We start from the raw sequence: 22,868 nt of genomic DNA, 5'->3' as shown, positions 1-22,868 counted from the left end.
TTCTTTCTGGAATTAGTTCCCCACTGATCTCCAGCAGCATATTTGGTACCTAATGACCTGGGGAGTTCATCTTTCAGTGCCCTATCTTTTCGCCTTTTCATACTGTTCATGGGGTTCTCAGTGGAGGAATACTGAAGTGGTTTGCCATTCCCTTTTCTATTGACCACGTTTTGTCAGAACTCTCCACCATGACCCATCCTTCTTGGGTGGCCCTACACGGCATGGCTCCTAGTTTCATTGAGTTAGACAAGGCTGTGGTCCATGTGATTAGATTGGTTAGTTTTCTGTGATTGTGATTTTCATAATCTGTGAAAAAAATCTGAGGGCAGATTTTCTGTCTGCCCTCTGATGGAAAAGGATAAGAGGCTTATGAAAGCTTCCTGATGGGAGAGACAGACTGAGGTGGAAACTGGTTCTTGTTTTAAGGGGCAGGGTCATGCTCAGTAAATCTTTAATCCAATTTTCTTTTGATTGGTTGAGCTGTGTTCCGTCCCTACTATTTACCTGGGGCCAAACTAAGGTCCGTCTAGTCAAGCCTATGGTTTTTCCAGTAGTCGTGTATGGATGTGAGAGTTGGACTGTGAAGAAAGCTGAGCACTGAATTGGTGCTTTTGAACTGTGGTGTTGGAGAAGACTCTTGAGAGTCCCTTGGACTGCAAGGAGATCCACCCAGTCCATTCTAAAGGAGATCAGCCCTGGGATTTCTTTGGAAGGAATGATGCTAAAGCTGAAACTCCAGTACTTTGGCCACCTCATGCAAAGAGTTGACTCATTGGAAAAGACTCTGATGCTGATAGGGACTGGGGGCAGGAGGAGAAGGGGACGACAGAGGATGAGATGGCTGGATGGCATCACCGACTCGATGGATGTGAGTCTGAGTGAATTCCAAGAGTTGGTGATGGACAGGGAGGCCTGCAGCGCTGCAATTCATTGGGTCGCAAAGAGTTGGACACGACTGAGCGAGTGAACTGAACTGAAACTATTGTGGAGGTAATGAAGATAATGGTGACCTCCTTCAAAAGATCCCAAGCATTTAATGAAACAGTCCATGCCCCCAACCCTACAGCAGGCCACCACCAACCCACTTCTTCACTGGAGATTCCCAGACACCCACAGGTAAGTCTCCTGTGTGGTCATTGTTCCTTTCTCCTGTTTCCTGGTTCACAAGGCTCTGTTGTTCCCTCCAACAATTTATTTCCCATTACTATGTAAGTTCTGTCAGCTCTATTGTGGGGTTAATGGCAACCTCCTCCAAGAAGACTTATGTCATATCCAAGCCCAGAGTCCCTGTCCCTGCGGCAGACCACTGCCAACCAGTGCCTCCACAGGAGATGCGCAAACATAGTTCTGTCTCAGTCGCTGTGGAATCCCTGGGTCCTGGTGTGCACAAGGTTTATTTGAGCTCTCTCAGTGTCTCTGGTGGTAATGGGGTTTGATTCTCAACATGAATTTGCCCCTCCTACTTTCTCTCTGGGACTTCTCCTTTGCCCTTTGAACTGGGGTATCTCCTCACAGCTGTCTCAGTGCCATCCGTCTTACTGGGGTTTCTCTGACCTTGGACATGGTGTATCTCCACACAGCTGGTCCAGAGAAGTGCAGCCACTGCTCCTGACCTTGGACGTGGGGTATCTCCTCTCCGCCACTCACCACTCAAGCACTGCGCAGCTGCCACTTGCTGCGCCAGCACTGCATAGCTGCTGAAATCACGTAAAACTACCAAGAGAGATATCAAGCTAGCAGTTGATATAAGGATACTTATTTTACTGCTGTTCATTGCAGAAACTGCTGGAAATTGCTGATGAATGTATAGAGCTCATCTATAGTGATTTCTCACTCATCGTCCAAACCTGCTGGTGACTGCATTTTTTCCATCTTTTATTTCTAGATACCTGAAAAGGATTATGTCAACAAACATTTACTGAAGCACTATCCATGATTACTTAGAACAATTTTGGCAGCATAATTCTTGCATTTCTATTTATTCTTCCCAAGAAACATGAGACTGCTCAGAAATGGAGATGGGAAACTTATATGCATGAAAATGTTGAAGATTGAATCTTAGGAGCCCATTGTTGAAGAGGGGAAGAAAAAGAGCCTATGCTGGGTGATTAAAAAATAAACTTCAATAGTCTTGTGACTATTCAACTTTAATATTCCACAAAAACTTCAATAGTTTGTATTAATTTATTATCCTCTTTGAAAACAAAATTTAAGATGTATATCTTAAATTTCATGATCAAATAGAATTAAGTTAAAAACGCTGAAGAGTCATCCATGTTGGCCTCCAATAACACACAATTTTATAATTTGAGAAAGCTAAAAAATATCATGAATATGGGACTTTTCTACTTTTTAGAGGAATGGAGCCAGCACTTCTAGGAAACTGGTGTTCCCAAGTACATAATGAGGAGTTTTGCAGACACTAAAGGCCTAATTATACAGTTAAGAATCAGAAGTTAACAATCATCAGAAGATTGTAGTATGTACATGTAAAATATAGATGTTTTTAATATGAGTGGGATAAACTAAGTGACAGAATTTGGAGGGAAAAAAAATGAAGGAAAGACCAGAGACAGGGGGAAAATAACTTTACAAAATAGGCTCCACATGAGATGTCATTAAGGAATTGAAAGTTAAAACAACAATGAGATGCCACTATATAGCTGCTGCTACTGCTGCTGCTGCTGCTACATCACTACAGTCATGTCCAACTCCGTGCAACCCCATGGACAGCAGACAACCAGGATCCTCTGTCCATGGGATTCTCCAGGCAAGAATACTGGAGTGGTTTGACATTTCCTTTTCCACTATATAGCTATTAGAATGGCAAAATATCCAGAACACTGTCAGCCACAAATGCAGGTGAGGATGTGGAACTATAGGAACTCTCATTGATTTCTTATGGGACGACATAGCTACTTTGGAAGTCAGCTGGGCACTTACCATATGATCCAGCAATTTCACTCCTTGCTATTTACCAAATTAGCTGTAAACATATGTCCACACAAAAATCTTCACTTGGATTCTGACAGAAGCTTTATTTGTAATTCCCAAAACCTGAAAATAATCAAGATGTCCTTCAGTCAGTAAGTGTATACATAAACTGATTCGTCCAGAAAATTTTGGATGGATAAAAACATAGTCTCCTTATTTCATCAAAAACATCACAATGCAGTGGAGTTGGCAAATGACATTCAATCTCAGTAGCTCTGGAAGAAGGTCTAATGTGTTTTTATTTGTGGGAAGGAGTGTCACTTCCCTTTGGTGTACTGGCAAACAACTTCAAATGTGTCATTAAAAATGACTCTTGAAGGTGTTGAAAGCATTTTTGGACTATGTAAGGAGAATCTATTTTAACGCACTGCATGCATATTAGTGTTACCTACACTTTGGATCATGTATATTCTCATATGTAGCAATAGTTTCATGGAATACCATTGTCCTTTGCCCTCTTACTACCTCAGGGCAACAACACATAAATGTATATATTAGCCTGTCAGAAATCCAGAAATACAAAATTAAAACCACCAAACCAATAAATAGTAAGAGTTTAGTGTGCATATAAGAACAGTTCACCAACCAGTAGCATTCAAATTTAAAACTGATATGAAGCTCAGGAGAATGATATTACAGGATGACTTATGAAGTGAAAATGAGGAAGTTGTTTAACCTTTACTATGATTGGTTGTTACAGCGAGGGTTTCCAGACAGTAGGGAATTGGTTAAAAATCATCATCTTGGGACTTTCCTTGTGGTCCAGTGGCTAAGACTCCCTGCACCAATGCAGAAAGCTTGGGTTCCATCCCTCATCAGGGAACCAGATCCCACATGCTACAACTAAAATTTGCATGTGTGTGTGTGTGTGTGTGTGTGTGTATTATTAGCCACTCAATCATGTCTGACTCTTTGCAACCCCATGGACTGTAGCCCACCAGGCTCTTCTGTCCTTGGGACTTTCCAGGCAAGAATACCTGCGTGGGTTGCCATTTCCTTCTCCAGGGGATCTTCTCAACCCAGGGATTGAACTCAGGTATCACACATTGCTTGCAGATTCTTTACAGTCTGACCCACCAGGGAAGAGTTTGCATACCCTAAGTAAAGATCCTGCATGCTGCAACAGAGATCAAAGATCCTGTTTGCTGCAACTAAGACCCAGTGCAGCCAAATAAATAAATGATTTTTGAAAATTCAGGCTTCCTTCATAGCTCAGTTAAAGAATCCACCTGCAGGTTCGATGCAGGATACAGGATGCTTGGAGCTGGTGCACTGGGATGACCCAGAGGGATGGTATGGGGAGGGAGGTGGGAGCGGGGTTCAGGATGGGGAACACTTGTACACCCATGGCAGATGCATGTTGATGTATGGCAAAACCAATACAATATTGTAAAATAAAAAAAAAATAATAATAATAAAAAAAATCCACCTGCAGTGCAGGAGACCCTGGTTCAATTCCTGTGTGGGGAAGATCCGCTGGAGAAGGAATAGGTTACCCACTCCAGTATTTTTGGCCTTCCTTTGTGGTTCAGCTGGCAAAGAATCTACCTGCAATACAGGAGACCTGGGTTCAATCCTTGGGTTGGGAAGATTCCCTGGGGAAGGGAAAGGGTGCACACTCCAGTATTCTGACCATGGAAAAATCAATATCTTATACCATTTTTAGAAAGATGACTTAAGTTCCCTGCCTAAGTTTCACTTATATTCATGAAACAGGTTACCTTTAGTTTTGCTCATGTGGCTTAAATGGTTTTATCTGCTAAGGAAATTTCCAGGTCTGGTCTCTAATTTTAACAAGCTCAAACAATTCCATTTTGCTTTATCTTTGACATTAAGTCACTTTTTTTAAAGAGAACAATTTGCATGTGCAGCAGTAACATAATTATCACCTTAGCAAGAATATAGCTCAGGAATTTAAATATAACTTCTGGAGTGATGGAGTTAGACTCTCTCTCCAGCAAAACTGCAACCTATTTGGTAAAAATTATAGAAAACATTCATTTAAAATCTATGGAAACTGCCCTAAGGGCATATAGAAAATGGAAAACTTTCTTGTGAGAAAATTTACTAAATCTCAGTAAGAAAAAAACATGAAACTCTGACATTTGAGCCATGACCTTCTGCTCCATTACTCACCACCTACCAGGTGTTTAGGTGGTCTATTAGGACAAAGAGTCAAACTGAAAGTAATAATCAATCATTTATTCACTTACTGTAGTAGTGCAGGCAAGAGATAAAGGAAAAATGTGCTGCTTCCCTGATATTCCATTTTTCCCCCAGGGAAGTACACAGGGTGAGCATCAGTTAGATGGCATGCAGTGCAAGTAATGGGAATGATGGGAATCATTTCTCTTCCAAAGAGCCCTGAACCAAACATTCTTTTACTTTATGGACCTTGAGAACTATGGCTCAGAAGAAGGGGAAAGTCTAGAAATGAGTCAGATGTCAAAAGTACTGGGTCAGTGAAGGGAAAAAATATCTAAGTCAAAGAAGCCTTACAAGGAGGTCTTAGCAGAAGTGCCTGAAAAGAGCCTCAGTGGAGGTCCCCAGATATGAAAGTCTCTGAATGGAGGCACGTTAGCTAGGAAGGCATATATGTATATGAGCATGGCTGACCCAGGGGTTACCTTAGTCCTTGATTGAAACTGTCTCTACACTGTAATCTGTTGACAGTGCACCACATCTCAGGTGGAGAGGGTAGCTTTCCTCCCTTGTGGTCTGCCAAGCAAAGGCTTTGCATTGCCTGTAGTTGGGTCTGAAAGATTACACACTGAGTTTCATATACAGCTGTACTCTTCAACTCCCAGCAACTCTACAACACTACTCTGGGTGTGTGTGCCGTCAAGAAGACAAGCTCTCTCTTTGCCTACTTCCAGTATGGAGCTACAGTTCAACCCTGGGAAAGACAAGCAGTATGCACTATTCATTCTCTGTCCCCCAGCCACATACATATTGTACAAACTTACTTTCAAGTAAGCAGCTATAGCAAGCTGAGAATACTGTGGGCTTCTGTCCTAATGTTCTTATATGGTCGAGGTTCCATGTCAGAAGGGCAAGCCAAGTAGAAGAAGAATTTTCATTCACTCCCCACCTTACTTAATTGTAGAACTGGATTATCATCCCTAAAAGTGAGGGACCCCAATCTCTATTCCTGTGGAGTGGTATAGAATTTATGACTAGGACGAAAGTGGGTCATATGGACAAGAATCTCTAAGTCTCTGCCAAAAAGGATAGATCTTATTCAAAACATTGAGAACTCTTTGCCTAAGGGCAGTGTTTGGGAATGTGAATTGGTACAGTAACTGTGGAGAACAGTACGGATGTTCCCTAAAATCAGTGCCAACATATGATCCTGCAATCCCACTCCAGGGCATATATCTGGAGAAAATCATAAACTGAAAGGATACATGCATCCTGAGGTACATTGCAGCAGTGTTTACAATAGCCAAGACATGGAATCAATCTAAATATCTATCAATAGAGGAATGGATAAAGATGTGGTACATATATACAATGAAATATCACTTTGCCATAAAAAGAATGAAACAACACCATTTGCAGCAAAATGGATAGAACTAGAGATTATTATACTAAGTGAGGTAAGTCAGACAAAGACAAATATCATATGACAACCCTCATTTGTGGAATTGAATTCACAAAAAGAAAAGAAACAAATGAACTTATTTACAAAACAGAAACAGACTTACAGATGTTGAAAGCAAACTTAAGGTAACCAAATAGGAAACGTGGGGGAAGGGATAAATCAGAAGCTTCAGATACACACACACACACTACTGTATATAAGATAGATAACCAAAAAGGACCTACTCTATAACACAGGGAAGTCTTCTCAATATTCTGTGGTAATCTATATGAGAAAAAGAATCTAAAATGAGTAAATTACATGTATATATCTAGCTGAATCACTTTTCTCTATACGTGAAACTAACACAACACTTTAAATCAGATATATTACCTCCTCCAATTTTCTTTTTTATAACTCATCTCACACTCTAACAAAATAATGCTTAAAATTCTCTAAGCTAGGCTTCAACAGTACGTGAATCAAGAACTTCCAGATGTTCAAGCTGGATTTAGAAAAGGCAGAGGAACCAGAGATCAAATTGCAAACATCCGCTGGATCATAGAAAAGGCAAGGGAATTCCAGAAAAAAACATCTACTTCTGCTTCATTGACTACGCTAAAGCCTTTAACTGTGTGGGTCACAACAAACTGTGGAAAATGCTTCAGGAGCTGGGAACGCCAGGCCACCTACCTGCGTCCTGAGAAATCTGTATGCGGGTCAAGAAGCAACAATTAAAACTGGACATGGAACAATGGACTGGTTCTAAATTGAGAAAGGAGCATGTGAGGTATATATTGTCACCCTGCTTATTTAATTTATATACAGAGTACATCATGCAAAATGCCAGTCTGGATGAAGCACATGCTAGAATCAAGATTGCCAGAAGAAGTATAAATAACCTCAGATATGAAGATGACACCACGCTAATGGCAGAAAGTGAAGAGGAACTAAAGAGCCTCTTGATGAAAGTGAAAGAGGAGAGTGAAAATGTTGTATAAAAATCAACATTCCAAAAAATAAGATCATGGGATCCAGTCCATCATTTCATGGCAAATAGACAGGGAAACAATGGAAAGATTGACAGATTTTATTTCCTTGGGCTCCAAAATCACTGGAGATGGTGTCTGCAGTCTTGAAATTAAAAGACACTTGCTCTTTAGAAGAAAAGCTATGACAAACCTAGATATCATTTTAAAAATCAGAGACATTACTTTGCCAACAAATGTCAGTCTAGTCAAAGCTATAGTTTTTCCAGTAGTCACGTATGGATGTGAGAGTTGAACGATAAAGAAAGCTGAGCACCGAAGAATTGATGTTCTTGAGCTGTGGTGTTGGAGAAAACTCTTGAGAGTCCCTTGGACTGCAAGGAGATCAAACCAGTCAGTCCTAAAGGAAATCAACCCTGAGTATTCATTGGAAGGACTGATGCTGAAGGTGAACCTCCAATACTTTGATGCGAAGAACTGACTCATTGGAAAAGACCCTGATAGTGGGAAAGATTGAAGGCAAGAGGAAAAGGGGATGAGGATGAGATGGTTGGATGGTATCACTGAGTCCATGGACAGGAGTTTGATCAAGCTTTAGGAGTTGATGATGGACAGGGAAGCCTGGTGTGCTGCCTTTCATGGGGTCGCAAAGAATCAGATAAGACTGAGCAACAGAACTGAACTGAACTGTTTTTTTTTTTTTTTTTTAATTATAAAAATGAAACAGGGGAGTTTTTGGTGGAAAATCACCACTAACATAAAGGTCTGTTACTCCATTTTGTGAGCTAAATGATGGACAAGTCAGAACTTTAATGTTTAATATACCCTCTATTAGTCTTAAAGATGTCAAATTTTGGGAAATAAAGTATATGCTAACCTTAATTTAAAGGCTAATAAATAAATTTTAAAAATAGATAATAAATAATACAATAAAAAAATAAAGGCTAATAATTGTTTTATATACATGTTCTCTGGTGGCTTAGATGGTAAAGAATCTGCCTGCAATTCAGGAGGCCCAGGTTCGATCCCTGGGTTGAGAAGATCCCCTGGAGAATGGAAGGGCTATCCACTTCAGTATTCTTGTCTGGAGAATTCCATGGACAGAGGAGCCTGGTAAGCTACAGTCAGTTGCAAAGAGTCAGACATGACAGCAAATAACACTCTACAGGTTTCTGTCTTGTCTATTGTTATATCTCTGTATAAAGGTAGGTATTACAGGTTCAATACAGAAAACCTTGGTAGAATAGAAACATCTATACCTTGAACTTCCCTTAACCAAGGCTAATGCAGTCACATGAAATATGGAGTTTGCCATAGTTATCAAGGAGGATGATAAAAGATTAGAGACAATAGTCCTACAAAATTGTTCTTGGAGTCTGTGATAAATTCATAAAATCTAATAGTTGAAAGAACCACTGAGCTTTATATTAAAGCTTATGAAAATAAAATGTTTCATCACTGGCTAATGCATTTAAAATTCAGTGCTATGTCAATATCAAGCAAAATTGTTCCTGAAAATAACTTTGGCAGAGTTTTGTTTTAAAAATCTAGCTATACTATCATGACTATCATGACTTTTTCATATATTACTTAATATTATTCCAGGCAATCCTGATTGCAAAGTAGGTAGATGAGAAGTATTTGATTTATTTTGGATCATTCTAGCTGGCATTAAAAAACAAACAACAACAACAACAACAAAAAACTGCTATGATGTAGAAAATCTTTATCTGTGCAAGTACAATGATTTAGAAGCAATTTAAACAGGGTTTCTTTAGTTGCAAGACTTCTCAGTGTATTAACATGCTAATTTTACATATTATGAATCTCCAAGAGAAGGGTTTAATAAGCACCATTTCCCATTTAACAAAATGAACCTTTGCTCTTGTACTTCTTTGCCTTGAATAATAATATTCTGTCTGTTACAACTAAAAACTAAATCTCATACATGTATTTCTAATCCAGAATTGGCAAAACTGTGACAAAACCTAATTTCAAGAGTCAATGAAAATATATGACCAAGTAATTATAAACTCCATTACATTATTGGACTGTACTTGTCAAGTTTACCTCCTATAGCTAATGCTTTATCTGGCTTAATCTCACTTTTTAAAATATCTTACTCAACCAGTCATTACAATAATGTTTTAAGCATCTGGATTTTTATAAGATGCATAAAATATGTGCATATCTAATCATGCCTTAGAAGGAGCTGTTAAGGCTTTATGTTGGGGACCATTTTTCCTACTTTAGCCACTCACTGGTACAGTGCAAGTGAGTATTTGGTTTTCTGACTTGGGCAAAACATAGTGATAAGGAATTTAGGAGAGCAGACTATGATTAGAAGTCTAGTCAGGTTAACAGTTGAATTCAGGAAAGGTTGTCAATCTTTCAGACTAAATTCTAAAATCATTACCCTGGATGACCATGACTGCCCTATGTGCTGAATATTGATTTTCTTCAGCAGAGCTGCTTGTTAGTGTGACCTAATTTGCCACAGAAAGGACTTGCTTCCCTACACTTTTTAGCATTTCTTTTGTCTTTCTTCTTTTCAGCCATCCAACTTCATCCTCACTTTGAATAGAAGCCTGAGGATCATTCACTCTCTTAGAATGTACCTGTCAGAAAGTGTATTGATTCAGTATTTGCAGGTTGTCCTAGGCTGTTTTTTTTATTTGCTTGTTTGTTTGTTTTACCTTTGTTGTTTTTAAGCCTCAGGATTTACACCTCTTCCCTGATGATCAAGTCTTATTTGTTAAGATTAAGGAAGACTCACATGTATTATGGATTGGATTGCTCTTGAGCTTTAGTGGGATATATTTGTAAACCTATATTCAAATAAGAAAGAAGTAAGAAAACAGGACTGTATACTTGTTTGTTCTGGATAATGATGTGAAATTGCACCCATTCACTCTCTCTCTCTCTCTCTCTCTCTCTCTCTCTCTATATATATATATATATATATATATATATATATATATATACACACACACACATAAATAAAGCTGAAGAAATGTCAAATTCACGTAACTAAATGTTTTAATTACTATTGTAAATTTCCCTAAAGGGCCAATCTGCATGAATTTATTCTCCATTTCTTCTTGAAAATACAATAAAAACCTTATTATTTCCCCTGCATTTATGTACATTTTTACTGTACTTGTGTGTATTTATCTACTCTGTCATTCACTCTAAATCAAGCCATAAAAAATTGACTTCATAAAAATGTCTATTCAATCCTACCACAGAAATTTAAATGGGGGGAAAAAAATAACTTAAACTGTGATTTCTCATCGACTGGCATGTCATTGCAAAAGTACATGTTTAGAATATGCTGTCTTTTGAAATGCATTGATACATCTCTAACAGTTTTAGTGTCATATGAACTTCACTTTCAGCTCTAACACATTGAATTGTTTCAAATTGTAACAGGCAAATGAAATTCAAATACCTCTCAAGAGACATATTTTGAAGTTCTTTCATTCTGTACATTTAGTTTTCTTTGTAAGTTATTTGAATACAAATTATATGCTGCTGCTGCTGCTAAGTCGCTTCAGTCATGTCCAACTCTGTGCAACCCCTTAGATGGCAGCCTACCAGGCTCCTCTGTCCCTGTGATTCTCCAGGCAAGAATACTGGAGTGGGTTGCCATTTTCTTCTCCAACAAGTTATACGACTAAAGCATTAATTTATTTGATGTAACAATGATATCAATTTTTAGTGGAGCTATTAATTTGATTTACAAACTGTTGCTAATGTGTTTGAATCAATTAAGCATCCAACTATAAAAAACCAATTAGGTAAAATGACTTTTTAAAGGAGTACCTTCAACAGTTCCATAATATTTGACAGAAGGATGCACCAATTGTTGGTTAAAAAGTCTGAAGCTGCAATCACCTGAAATGAATATTGTAAAGTAAAAATAAATAAATAAATAAATAAATAAAAGATATACTACTTTAAAAAGTACTATTTTGTCAAATTATACTTAAGAACACTTTTTAGAAATGACTGCTCAGGTCTTAAAATGTAAGCAAATTTCTAGCTAATATGGTAAAACATGCCCTTATGAAACATCACAATGAAGGTACAAAAAGTTTCAATTTACAAGGACAAATAAAATAGAAAAGGAGGAAATAGACAACAGCATTTTAGAAGTATTGACAGAGTTTTGGTGGATGGAATGGTAACTGACTCTGTTGAGGTAGAAAGCTGAGACCTAAGGACTACAGGAAAGAAAGTGACCAAAAACACACATACCCGTGCCTTATTGACCAATAATGCTGCTCTCTCACAGAAGCTTTTTCTATATATTGCCTCTTTGTTTAGTGTATTTAGCCAAAAATCCATGTCTACAAAATCATGAATATTATTATTTCAGCATTAAAAAGTATTTTTATTATTCACTCAATGAGAAGAGACCTTGCCTATTAAAAACAATCTTTTTAAATTATGTATTTCCTTAAGCTACCACCCTTTTTTCATCTATTAACAGCTAGTCTCCTCTATTCCTTAATTGAATATAATTGATTTTTGTCTTTATCATTCAATTTAAACTTCTGTTCTGTGGTCACTAGTGACTTTGTGTCTCTAATAAACATTTCTCAGTCTTCATCTTTCTTGACTTCTTAGCAGAATTTGATTCTCCTGACTACACTTTACATTATGAAATATTCTTGTCCCTTGTCTTCCAAACAAAAACCACACAGAGCAACCCCTCTTTTCTAACTTTAGAGAGTTTTCATTTCCCTAACAGTTCACTTCTTTTCTATCTTCATTGCAGGCTCATTTTCTCTATCCATTAAGTCAATATTGCAGTCCATCCACTTTGAATGGCAGGCCCTCTTATTCTCTCATTTTATATTCTCTCATGCAAACTCCCTAGGTCTGCAACTGTCCTATTTATATGCTGTCCATTCTCAAATCTTTATCTTCATCATAGGACTTTCTTCTGTAATCCATATTTAAGAATGCTTTATCTAACTAGAATATCTTCTAGGTTGTTTCTAAGGAAATTCAAAATATTACAGGACCAAGATGAAACTGGGTGATCCTCCATGCCTGAACATGATCTTCTTTCATCATTCTCTTTTTGATTTAGTGGGTACCACCATAAACCTAGAAATATAGGAGTTAGCCCTGACAACTAATTTTCTCTCTCTGCTCCTTCTTCCACAATGTCATCAAATCCTGTTTACCTCCCAATATCTTTCAGACACATCCATGTCTCTCATTCTCCATTTCCATTTCTCTTCCTGATTCTAAACTACTAAAAAAATTTCTCTTGAGTTAGTACTGCAATCTTCTAACTCCTGACTTCTGTTCAAGACCTTTCTACACTTTTCATAACACTGAAGCCAAAATGATATTAAGAAAATGCAAATCTCCTTAGGTAACTCACTACTGAAAATCCCTAAATAGTTTCAAACTGCTATTACAATACAGACAAAACCTAACATAGTTTATATGGCCTTGTATGGTCTGGATTCTACCTATTCTTCCAGTCTTATCTCAAACCACAGTCTCCCTTGCTCTCCTCATCCCACATTTAAGCTATTTAAATGTGCTTTCACTGTGTCTCAAAACAAGGCATTTGTGTATGCTACTAGCTTGTTTCACAGCTTTTCACACATCCATCTGCTTCCAATAATCATTTATAGACATCTTTTCATTCTTCAGAGCTCAGCTCAAATACAACTTTGTCAAAAGTATTTCCCTAGTTAACCTCATTTGTACCCTCAAATCTACACCCCTCAAGTCTAGGTCAGATTACTTCACTATAGATTCTCATGGTGCTATATTTATTCGGATCTTTTCCCTCTGTTATTAGACATTCATTAGTATGATTATTTGATTTTCAGTTTATGTCACTAGATTTAAGCTCATTAGGGCAACAACTATGCCTCGTTAGTTCACTGATGTCTAACACCTTGCACCCTGATAGACACCTTGCCTGATAGACAGTAGGAGCTTAATAAATATTTGCTTAAAATTCTATTAAATACTGAATTGATGTGTTTGGAGAAAGAGTTTTGTGTCTCACACATAGGGATCCTGAGATCAATGAAGAATCATTCTATGGTAAGCCCCTATGGATAGCATTAGTAAACTTGAAAATGGGTTAATATAAATTACCCAATAAAACATAGAAAACAGATTGAAAAAGAGAGAGAATAGAGTGCCCAAGAGCTACGAGACAATAAATATCTGAGACATAATTATGAGACAAATTATCTGACATACAGATAATTAGAACACAAGAGGAGAATTGACAGTAAATAGGCTGGAAAGAAATATTTGGAGACATATTGGTCAAGATTTTTCTGAAAATAATGAAAATATTCAAACCACAGTTCCAGAGATCCCTTCTTCAAGAAGATACTTTACTGTTGTTGTTGTTGAGTTGCTAAGCCATATCTGACTCTTTGCCATGTGATGGACTGCAGCATGCCAGGCTTCTCTGTCCTCTATTATCTTCAGGAGTTTGCTCTAATCCATGTCCATTGAGTCAGTGATGATATCTAGCCATCTCATCCTCTGTCACCCCCTTCTCCTCCTGCCCTTAATCTTTCCCAGCAATGGGCTCTTTTCCAATGAGTGGGCTCTTCACATCAGTGGCCAAAGTATTAGATCATCAGTCCTTCAGCATCAGTCCTTCCCGTGAATATTCAGAGTTGATTTCCTTTAGGACTGACTGGTTTGATGTCCCTTCAGTCCAAGGGATTACCAAGAGTCTTCTCTAGCACCACAGTTCAAAAGCATCAATTCTTCAGCACTCAGCCTTCTTTATGGTCCAACTCTCACATCCATACATGATTACTGGAAAAACTGTAGTAGCAATCTGTTGTAGGTTCATGTGTCACATAAGGATAAAATGTGCAACAGTAAAATCACAAAATATAAGGGGGTGGTGTTAGAAGCATATTGTCAAAGGATCCATACAGTACATGTAAAACAGTATAATATTTTTGAAAGTATATGTGATTAAAGATATAGATTGCAAACATCAGAATAATTCTTCAAAATATTAAAAAACCTTACAAATAATGAGTCACTACTGGAGATAAGATGCAATAATAAAACACTCAATCCAAAAGCAGACATAAAAAGAGGGGAAAAAAAGAAATATAGAACAGATACAATGAAGAGAAAACATATAGGATCCTGTTGGTTTAATGTCAGCCATACTAATAAAAGGAAATAATGACATTAGGTGTAAATGTTCTAAATCAGGAGTTGGTAAGCTACAGCCCATAGGATAAATCTGTTTGTTGTCTATTTTGGTAAACAAAGTTTTATTAGAACACATCTATGATCACACCTTTACCTATTTTTGTGATTGCTTTCATGGAATAACAGTAGAATTAAGTATTTTGGAAAGTGGTATAAGAACTGCAAACTTTAAATATTTATTGTCTGTCCCTTTATTTAAAAAAATGCTTGCCAAACTATGGTTTAAACAAATAAATTAATGACATTGGCAAAGAGAATACTGTAAAGAAAAGATACAACTATATTCTGTCTATAAAGAAACTATTTTAAATATGAGGGGATTAAAAAAATCAATGCCACGCATGAATTAATCAAAAAAGAAAACTAACATTTCTATCTTAGACAAGTAAACTTCAGAAGAATAAAAATATCAGGGATGAAGAGAGACATGACCTCATGGTAAATAGATTGATTTTCCAAGATGACATAGCAATCCTAAATAGTCTGATTCACCAAGATGACATAGCAATCCTAAATGTATATGCATCTAACAGAATTTAAAAATACATGAAGAAAAATTTGATCAAACTAAAAGGGAGAAATAGGATAGTTCACCATTATGTTGGAAACAAATCCTTTTCTTTCAGTAATCATGGAACAAGACAAAAAAAAAAAACCCAAAACATAATCTACCAATTTGATATTTACAAACACTACATCTTAGAATAGATCATTTTAAAATGCATATAGAAGATTCACCAAGATAGAGCAAAGTATGTTCTATAGTACAAAACTCAACAAATTTAGAGAATTGAAATCATATGAAGTATGTTCCTAACCACAGAGGAATTAAACTAGAAATTGCTTGCAATCATTCTGTACCTGTACAACCATTTTTTTTCACTTTCAGCACAACATTCAGCAGATTACAAGAGCTATTTAATGATTTATTGTAAAATAGTCTTTGTGCTAAATGATTTCACCCAACTGTAGGTCAGTTTAAGTGTTTTGAGTATGTTTAAGGAAGGTAGCTTGAACTAATGTTTGGTACCTTAGGCACATTAACTGTATTTTGCACTTTCTACTTACAACGTTTCTAATTTACAATAAATGTATTGGGATTTAGTCCCATCATAAGTCAAGGAAGATCTGTAGTAGAAAATAAGGAAGGTCTAAAATCAATGATCTAAACTTCCAACATAAGAAAGCAAAAGGAAAAGAGTATTTTGAACCCTAAGGAAACAGAGCAAGGGAAGTAATAATAATGAGGATAAATTTATGAAATTAAAAAATTGAAAACAGAAATGAATGGACAAAATAATGAAAACAAAAGTGGACTATTTCACCATATTAATAAAATTGAGAATTCTTTACCCAAACTGATCCACAAAAAGAGACAAATAACATTAACCCATAAATTTGACAAAATGATAAGAAATGTATAAATTGGTGAAAGATAACTACTGCATGAGAGAAGGCAGTGGCAACCCACTCCAGTACTCTTGCCTGGAAAATCCCATGGACGGAGGAGCCTGGTAGGCTGCAGTCCACGGGGTCGCTAAGAGTCGGACACGACTGAGTGACTTCACTTTCACTTTTCTGCATTGGAGAAGGAAATGGCAACCCATTCCAGTATTCTTGCCTGGAGAATCCCAGGGATGGGGGAGCCTGGTGGGCTGCAGTCTATGGGGTTGCACAGAGTCGCACACGACTGAAGCAACTTAGCAGCAGCAGCAACTACCACATGACAGTCAAGAAGAGATAGATAAATTGATGATTTAAATTTATAGTTAAAAATACTTCTGAATTAAAAAAAAAAAAAGCTCACTTCTCATGTGTGTTTCTCATTTATTCTCACACTACTATCAAACAATGCTTCTGACATCTGATGTGTGGGTTTCATTCCCACAGCGGGCAATTCTCTGTGACATCAGTTGAATATTTTATGATTTAACTACATTCTGACGCTATCTACCCGAAGACAGTGTCAGATACCATAGGTTGAGAGTTCAGTGCTGTGAGACTGCACATCACTTCAGGTGCCAATGACAAGTAGTAGGTCTCCATGTTATCTACAACTTCTGTCTAATTTGGTTTCAAGTCAGAAGTTCCCATGACCTCCTTTTCTTCAGATTTGATTATTAGCTAGAAGAGCTCACAGAACTCAGGGAAGCATTCACTTACATCTAACAGTTCATTATATAGTAAAGGATAAAAGCACTACTATCACCCAGGGAATTCTAAGGGATTTAGGAACTCTGTGTCAAGAGTGAGAGTCAAAGACCAAAATATGAGAACAAAAGATGCTCCTAGTGCTTTTATAACTTAGGACATTACAAGGGTTTTGGCAGTTCTACTTCAGGTACCAGAGGTCTAGATCAATGCATGTATTTACTATTATCTCACATTTTCCAATAAAAAAAACTTTAGATAGAGGAGGCCTCACTAATGAAGTATACCCATCCTTGAAAAGATAGTAGTATCAACTCTAAAAATGTTCTGCACCACACAAGAGAGCAAAGATTTAAAGCTGCTTTCATGCAGACAACAGTTCAGTTCAGTCTCTCCGTAATGTCTGACACTTTGTGACCCCGTGGACTACAGCGCACCAGGCTTCCTTGTCCATCACCAAATCCCAGAGCTTGCTCAAACTCATGTCCATCAGATTGGTGAAGCCATCAACCATCTCATCGTCTGTCGTCCCCTTCTCCTCCTGCCTTCAATCTTTCCCAGCATCAGGGTTTTTGCAAGGAGTGAGTTTTTCACATCAGGTAGCCAAAGTATTGGAGTTTCACCTTCAGCATCAGACCTTCCAATGAATATTCAGGACGGATTTCCTTTAGGATGGACTGGTTTTATTTCCTTGCAGTCCAAGGGACTCTCAAGAGTCTTCTCCAACACCACAGTTCAAAAGCATCAATTCTTTGGCACTCAGCTTTGTTTATGGTCAAACGCTCACATCCATACATGAAGAATGGAAAAACCATAGCTTTGACTTTGTTGGCAAAGTAATGTCTCTGCTTTTTAATATGATCTCTAGGTTTGTCATAGCTTTTCTTCCAAGGAGCAAGTATCTTTTAGTTTCATTTTTGCAGTCATCATGGTTGCAGTCGTTTTGAAGCCAAAGAAAATAAATCTGTCACTCTTTCCACTGTTTCCCCATCTATTTGCAAGGAAGTGATGGGACAGGATGCCATGATCTTAGTTAAATAAGAAGGGTGGCAATACACAGCCTTGATGTAATCCTTTCCCAATTTGTAACCAGTCAGTTGGTCCATGTCCGTTTCTGTTGTTTCTTGACCTGCATACAAATTTCTCAGGACGAAGATAAGGTGGTCTGGTATTCCCATCTTTTTAAGAATTTTCCACAGTTTGTAGTGATCCACATAATCAAAGGCTTTGGCTTATTCAATAAAGCAGACTTTTTTCTGGAATTCTCTTGCTTCATCTATGAACAAATGGATGTTGGCAATTTGATCTCTAGTTCCTGTCTTTAAAAAATTCAGCTTGAACATCTGGAAGTTCTCAGTTTACATACTGTTGAATTCTTTCTTGGAGAGTTTTGAGCATTACTTTGCTAGAATGTGAGATGAGTGCAATTGTGCATAGTCTGGACATTCTTTGGCATTGCCTTTCTTTGGGATTGGAATGAAAACTGACCTTTTCCAGTCCTGTGGACACTGCTGAGTTTTCCAAATTTGCTGGCATATTGAGTGCAGGACTTTCATAGCATCATCTTTTAGGACTCGAAATAGCTCAACTGGAATTCTGTCACCTCCACTAGCTTTATTTGTAGTGATGCTTCATAAGGCCCACTTACACTCAAGGATGTTTGACTCTAGAGTGAGTGATCACTGACCTAGGTGAGTGACCACACAACCGTGGTTATCTGGGTCATTAAGTTTTGTTTTTTTTTTGTATAGATCTTCTGTGTACTGTTGCCACCCTTTCTTAATATTTTATGCTTCTGTTAGGTCCATACAGTTTCTGTCCTTTATTGTGCCCATCTTTGCATGAAATTTTCCCTTGGTATCTCTAATTTTCTTGAAGTGATCTCTAGTCTTTTCCATTCTATTGTTTTCCTATATTTCTTTTTATGATCACTGTCAAAGGCTTTCTTATCTCTCCTTGCTATTCTTTGGAACTCTATTCACATGGGTATACCTTTTCTCCTTTGCCTTTAACTTCTCTTCTTTTCTCAGATATTTTCAAGGTCTCCTCAGACAACCACTTTGCCTTTTTGTATTTGTTTTTCTTGGGGATGATCTTGATCCCTGCCTCCTGTACAATGTCACAAACCTCCACCCATAGTTCTTCAAGCACTCTGTCTATCATATCCAATCCCTTGAATATATTTATCACTTCCACTATATAATCTTAAGGGATTCGATTTAGGTCATACCTGAATGTTCTAGTGGTTTTCTGTACTTTCTTCAATTTAACTCTAAATTTTGCAATAAGGAGTTCATGATCTGAGCCACAGTCAGCTCCCAACCTTGTTTTTGCTGAGTGCATTGAGCTTGTCCATCTTTGGCTGCAAATAATATAATCAATCTGATTTGGGTATTGACCATCTGGTGATGTCCATGTGTAGAGTTGTCTTTCGTGTTGTTGGAAGAGGGTGTTTGCTATGACCAGTGTGTTCTCTTGGCAAATTTCTGTTAGCCTTTGCCCTGCCTCATTTTGTACACCAAGGCCAAACTTGTCTGTTACTCTAGGTAACTCTTGACTTCCCACTTTTGCATTCCAATTCCCTATGATGAAAAGAACATCTTTTTTTTTTTTTAATGTTAGTTCTAGAAGATCTTGTAGTTCTTCATAGAACCATTCAGCTTCAGCTTCTTTGGCATTTATGGTTGGGGCATAGACTTGGATTACTATGATAGTGAATGCTTTGCTTTGGAAATGAACAGAAATCATTCTGTCAGTTTTGAGATTGCAGCCAAGTAGTGCTTTTGTTGACTATGAAGGCTACTCAATTTCTTCTAAGGGATTCTTGCCCACAGTAGTAGACATAATGGTCATCTGAGTTGAATTCATCCATTCCAGTCCATTTTAAATCACTGATTCCTAAAGTGTTGATGTTCACTCTTGCCATTTCCTGTTTGGCCACTTCCAATTTACCAATTCACGGAGCTAACATTCCAGGTTCCTATGCAATAATGTTTTTTACATTATTGGACTTTACTTCCATCACTGTCACATCCACAACTGGGTGTTGTTTTCACTTTGGCTCCGTCTCTTCATTCTTTCTGGAGTTATTTCGCCACTGATCTCCAGTAGCATATTGGGCGCCTACTCACCTGGGGAGTTCATCTTTCAGTGTCATATCTTTTTGCCTTTTCATACTGTTTATGGTGTTCTCAAGGCAAAAATACTGAAGTGGTTTGCCCTTCCCTTCTCCAGTGGACCATGTTTTGTCAGAACTCTCCATCATGACCTGTTCATCTTGGGTGGCCCTACACAGCATCGCTCATAGTTTCATTGAGTTAGACAAGGCTGTGGTCCATGTGAACAGTTTGTTTAGTTTTCTGTGATTGTGGTTTTCATTCTGTCCGCCCTCTGATGAATAAGCTTAAGAGGTTTATGGAAGCTTCCTGATGAGAGATAATGACTGTGGTGGAACTTGGGTCTTGTTCTGATGGCGGCGGGGGGGGGGGGGGCTCTGTAAATCTTTAATCCAATTTTCTGTTAATGGGTGGGGCTTTGTTCCTTCTCTATTATTTGGCCTGAGGCCAAACTGTGGACCCATGCCTCCACCTGAGACTCCTGGACACTCACAGGCAAGCCTGACTCAGTCTCTTGGGACACTGCTCCTTTCTCCTGGCTCCTGGTGTGCCCAAGGTTTTATTTGTGCTCTCCAAGATTCTTTATCCACAGTCCCGTGGAAGTTCTGTAATCAAATCCCACTGACCTCCAAAGTCAAATTCGCTGGGGGTTCTTAGTCCCTTTCCTGTATCCCCAGGTTTGGAAATCTGTTGTGGGTCCTAGAACTTTATGGTGGCTCTTTGGTAGGGCTCATGGCAACCTCCTCCAAGAGGATTTATACCACATGCTGTGTCACCCAGGTCTGCTACAACCAGAGCTCCTGTCCCTGTGGCAGGCCACTGCTGACCCTTGCCTCTTCCCTTAGACTATAACTAAACAAAAGCATTAAATCAAAGTTATAAGCAAATATATTTCACTAATACAGACACAGAAATACACAACAAATATTATGAAGTCACATTATTAATGCCGAAATAGGATGATAACTTAAGATGAACTGAAGTTTATCCCTGGAATACAAAGTTAGTTCAACATTCAAATATCAAACTGTATGAGATATCTCCTAAAAGGGAGAATAAGGAAGTCTGTGTATCCACTCTTCCCTAAAAGCAATGAAAATACTAGCATTGTGAAATCAGCTTTTTGAAAATTCTTTAAATTAACCAAATGCAACAGTTTCAAGTGTATTGAAGAAAAACTGTTGAACCTTGCTAAGAAAAGCAAGTTCTGTAATATTTTTACTTAATCTCTTCTCATCCCCTTGTATAGCTCTATCAGTTCAGTTCAGTCTCTAAGTCATGTCTATTTGAGACCCCATGGACTTCAGCACACCAGGCTTCCCTGTTCATCACCAACTCCCAGAGCTTGCTCAAACTCATGTCTGTTGAGTTCGTGATGCCATCCAACCATTTCATCCTCTGTTGTCCCATTCTCTTCCTGCCTTCAATCTTTCCCAGCATTAAGGTCTTTCCCAATGAGTCAGTTCTTCACATAAGATGCCCAAAGTATTGGAGTTTCAGCTTCAGCATCAGTCCTTACAATGAATATTCAGGACTGATTTCCTTTAAGATTGACTGGTTTTATCTCCTTGCTGTCCAAGGGACTCTCAAACATCTTCTCCAACACGAGTTCAAAAACATCGATTCTTTGGTGTTCAGCTTTCTTTATAGTCCAATTCTGACATCTATACATGACTACTGGAAAAACCATAGCTTTAACTAGACTGACCTTTGTTGGTAAAGTAATGTCTGCTTTTTAATGTGCTCTCTAGGTTTGTCATAGCTTTCCTTCCAAGGAGCTAGCATCTTTTAATTTCATGTCTGCAGTCACCACCTGCAGTGATTTTGGAGCCCAAGAAATAAAGTCTCTCACTGTTTCCATTGTTTCCCCATCTATTTGCCATGAATGGATGGGACTGGATGCAACTCTAGCTCCATAGTTACCTTGAAACCCTTCAGTTTTTACAGTGTTAGCTATGAACACTAGATATACTTCTCATAAAATAGGAATAGCATCTCATCAAATGCAGAATATCAATAAAGATATAGATTGACATATTGAAAGAGCTGAAAGAAAAAAGGATTGTGAACCAAGTATTCTATGTCTAGTATGACTGTATATCAGAAATTAAAAAAGAATAATGTATGAATAAAAGCTGAGAGAAAACATTCTTAGCAGATCTGCCCAGCCCACAGGAAAACTAAAGTGAATATCTCAGGCTGAAATTAAAGGACACAAGACAGTAATTCCAATTCATGTGAAGAAGTATAGAACACAACTGAAGGTAGTTATATATTAATAGGTAACTATAAAAAATAGCATAAATGTATTTTCATTCATAATTATTTTCTTCTCATATCTGAATTAAAATGTAATCCTTAAAGTCATAGTTATGTTAATACAACTATGTTGAAGGGCTTATAATGTATGAACATGTAACTTGTACAACAAAAATAATAACAATGAGGCTAAAGGATGAAGCCATAAAGGAATAAAATTTCAAAAATCAAGCCCTCATGTTTAAATCCAATTGATTAAAATCAGTTCAGTGGAGGTGTGGGGGAGGGATCATCTTTTTCAACAAACGGTGCTGACACTTTATACCTTACACAAAACTCACTTTAAAATGGATCAAAACCTAAATGTGAGTCCTGAAAATAGACAACTGCTAGAAAACAACCTTATGGGTTTTTGTGACTTTGGATAGAGCAGTGTACTCTTAGATATGACATCTAAAATACAAGCAACAAAGGAAACAATAAATTTGGCTTAATCAAAATTTAAAACTTTTACATAAATCAACTTCAATAAAAATTTAAACT

General features: G+C 37.7%; 1 pseudogene; it reads left to right on the top strand.

Moving 5' to 3' along the window:
- LOC113888127 overlaps positions 1–22,868 on the top strand; it is a 34,956-nt pseudogene that overhangs the window by 10,248 nt on the left and 1,840 nt on the right.

This window comes from Bos indicus x Bos taurus, chromosome X (assembly GCF_003369695.1).
Source record: "Bos indicus x Bos taurus breed Angus x Brahman F1 hybrid chromosome X, Bos_hybrid_MaternalHap_v2.0, whole genome shotgun sequence".
NCBI lineage: Eukaryota > Metazoa > Chordata > Mammalia > Artiodactyla > Bovidae > Bos > Bos indicus x Bos taurus.
The sequence above is the reverse complement of the archived record's forward strand: the minus strand, read 5'-3'. Positions and strand labels throughout refer to the sequence as shown.